Genomic DNA, 3,580 nt, shown 5'->3' on the forward strand with positions numbered 1-3,580 from the left:
TGGAAGATCGCGCTATATCAAAAGAAAGTGTACATTCTAAAATTGCAATTTTTCGCTATTTTTTATGAAAGCAACCGCAACAGTTTAATGCAAATTTTGTTAATTAAATTTAATAACTTTGTAGTAAATTCAGGAAAATTAGACGAATTTTCACCAAATTTTTCTCAATTTTTGCCAAAATTTTTTAGATTTTTTCCGAGTATATAACTTTGTAGTTCTATAAATTTCAGTACTATCTCATTTTTGCCAATTTTTTATAAAATCTATAGCACGAAAAAAGGCAGATATCGGCTAGGAAGAAAATCAGTTAGTACTTACTTTTATACTAAAATTTAAATAACTACACACTCAGTGATTCACTCGCTAACTCACTGATTTATAATATAAGTAAGAAGCAAGATAATCTACTCATTTCTGTTTTTAAGGGTATTCCATTTATTTGTGACCAGGAGACACAAATTTCAAACACCGAAGTCTTAGATTGGCTGAAAAAAATATCCAGTGATTTGTCTTCCGTCAAATCGGGAGAATGTAGTATGCTACCTTGTTCGCCTCAAACCAAGAATTTCAATCTACGCGAGCTTTTAAAAGCGTCAGTAAAGGGACAACTTGCTTTCAGTTATCAAGAAAGGCATGGCTACTTGGACAGTAGAAACCAAAAAAATGTAACACATTGCATCTTTGACAACTATATTGGTTTAGGATGCAAAATGCAATACTCAGATATGAGGGAATGGGCGAATGAAATTGTTGCGGTATTTCCTAAAGAAATGAAGGTAATTGCACGAATTCGACTACAACTACTAAAAACTTACAAAAACTTTTTGTTACTCTTATATATTTATTAGGAATTTCACTTTTTGGAAAGAAAAATGGGAAAACAGAATCCGATTGGTAAATTGTTCTCGCGTTGGGCTAATGTCCTAAAGTTGGAAAACAAAGCTAATTCTTTTACGCAGGAAGCTCATGGAGATGTTTTTGACGGTATGCAATACATTTTACTCCTACTTTATAAAATAATTTGTTGTTTTAACAATATTTAATTTAATTTCTTGCACTGCAGATAACGTTTTGGAAAAAAGTGTTGGTTGGCACATAACTGCACACCTTGGGAAAAAGTTAAAAAGTTTTGGGTAGATACATACATGCACGTTTAGAAATAAATGTAAGAGGTCTCTAACGGATTTGCTAGCAGACTGGCCGCGCTATAATGATTTTAACGGTTACGAATTGGTAAGAAAAAAGCACAAAGTATTTATTTTCAAATTAAACATTATTTAATTATAACAGGTTGATATTGATTTTAATGCCATGCATCCAGATATTAGAAACGAGCTGTTCTTAAAACTTTACAAGTTTTATAAAGTAATCCTTCCTATCTTAAATGCGGAAGTAAAAGACCAAGCCAGCCGAGAGTTACTACTTTTGAAACTCATTTACAAAGAGTTATCAAATGGTAAGAAAACATGAAAACTTTACAATATTAAAATATTCATATATTGAATTAATTTATAATTTCAGATTCTAAATATTGCATTGTGTTGTTACTGCCCCATGCGGTTCTTCAGCCACAGCGTCAGAGCAAAACTCACAAACCAACGATTGGTGACGCTCAATCAGAGCTTATAACACCAGCAACTACACCAAATGATATATTACCAAAGATTTCGTCCAAAATTGAGCAATACGCGATTAAAAAACAGCAATTGCAGCCTCAAATCATTACAGTAGGTGAGGACTATACAAGTATATCAGAATTCTTTATATTTTGTTACAGGCTTAAGTGGAAGTGCCACACTTTACGAAATGCGTCGACTGTATTATTAATACCTACTATGTTCGGACCGACATTGAAAACACATTTGTATGTTGTGGAATCTAAGTCTTTTCGATGAGTTTTCACTGACAACTATCAATAGCGGCATTCTTTTGCTCTTGCAAGATTGCACGATGGCACAAAATGCAAAAATCCTATACCGAAATATGCAAGGCCAAAAGAGCACCCTTTGCAGAATCTAGTGATATATAACGGCACGAAAATAAACATGGGTTTTGGTCTGACATATTTTACAGCCATTGCAAATAATTTTCTGCGTGTGTTTGTTGTTGTGCCGTTGCACCAATAGGAAAATTCTGCAATTTCTGCACCGTGCAAGGTCTTGCAGAGCAAGAGAATCCCCCTAATATGAGAATATCAAGTGACAGCTGTATTTGTATATGGAATGTAGAAAAATATCAAGTGACAATTTAGGGCCGGCAAAATATTTCTTCCAAAAACATCAATTAAACTAGACCAGGCACCGATTATAATGAGTGGAATGTAAGTTTTCAGCGAAAACTGTGTTTTCGTTGTCGGTTCGAACATAGTATAAGTTAAGTTGTGTATTCCAAATTGAATATTCCCATAATTGCAAGCATATTTGGGTATTTTTAGAACAATACTTTTTTGGGCTTAAGTCTGAAGACTTTCCTTCAGTTTCAAATTTACTCAGCAAGTTAGATAACTAATTTTTTATTTTCTTTCTTTTCTTTTTAATTTTTAAAAATGCCAAATTTGCTTGCTATTTATTTATGTCACAAACCCTACTTACCTTCATGTTTACTTATAAGTCATTTAAAGGAAGATCATGGGCTTCAGTCCATAGCAAAATATGTTTGCAATGAGGAAATTTGCAATCAAATATTTCACAATGTGTATAGGTTCCGCAAACACTTAGAAAAGCATAAAACTGTGAGTTTTTCCTCTGTAAATAATGATTTCGGTCAATCGTTAGTTTCACAAGAGCCACTTACACAATTACAGTATTGTGATGAGTATCCACTTCCATGTCTTGCAAACTTCAAGCATTCAGTCTTTGAATTTACTCTTGAACTGCACAATCATCCACATTTTTCGAGAAAAGACGTTTTTAGTATTCAAAAATCTATAAAAGAACGTATCATGGCTCCAATAGTAGAAATGGTTAACCCGTTGATTCAAAATTTTGAAAATAGAGTTCTATCTGATGAAATAATGAGAAATTTATCTGAACCATTTAAAAATGTGGATTCTGAGTATAAGTTTCTTAAAGAATTGGAAAACTTGAAGCATTTTAAACATCCGCAAAAATATGTAATAAGCAATTATTTTAAATAATAATCTGACTTTAACTAGCGCTAAAGCAGAAATAGTATTGAATCTCATACCTTTTCAAATAAAAAAATTTTTTGAAAGTGAAGGGGTATAGGAATCAATTATTGCCAATGTTGAAATCATTTCAAAATTTGCTTCCTATTATATTTTTATAAATGGAGATCTTTGGAAAACTGAGAAATGCGATGAAGGCAAGTTGACAATACCGCTTTTCTTGTACATGGACGATTTTGAGATCAATGATCCCCTGGGCTCGAAAACCTGCCAACAGAAAATATGTGGAATTTATTACACTTTTCCAACAATCCCTAATTATCAAGCTGGTATGCTCTTGAATGTATTTGTATGTGAATTTATGAAAAATTCAGATATATGTGAGTATGGTTTTAATATTGCCTTCACTCCACTTATAGACATTTTAAAGAAATTATATGTTGATGGTTTGAG

The 3,580-nt window shown here is 32.4% G+C and overlaps 1 long non-coding RNA gene across 1 annotated transcript; it reads left to right on the top strand.

Annotated features, from left to right (window-relative positions):
- Positions 1 to 431: 431 nt before the first annotated feature.
- Positions 432 to 1,727, top strand: LOC126767013 (uncharacterized). Its single transcript, XR_007668981.1, has 5 exons — positions 432 to 776; positions 849 to 984; positions 1,064 to 1,233; positions 1,291 to 1,456; positions 1,522 to 1,727. It is a non-coding gene; the product is annotated as an uncharacterized LOC126767013 (long non-coding RNA).
- Positions 1,728 to 3,580: the final 1,853 nt, after the last annotated feature.

This window comes from Bactrocera neohumeralis, unplaced genomic scaffold (genome assembly GCF_024586455.1).
Source record: "Bactrocera neohumeralis isolate Rockhampton unplaced genomic scaffold, APGP_CSIRO_Bneo_wtdbg2-racon-allhic-juicebox.fasta_v2 ctg3582, whole genome shotgun sequence".
NCBI lineage: Eukaryota > Metazoa > Arthropoda > Insecta > Diptera > Tephritidae > Bactrocera > Bactrocera neohumeralis.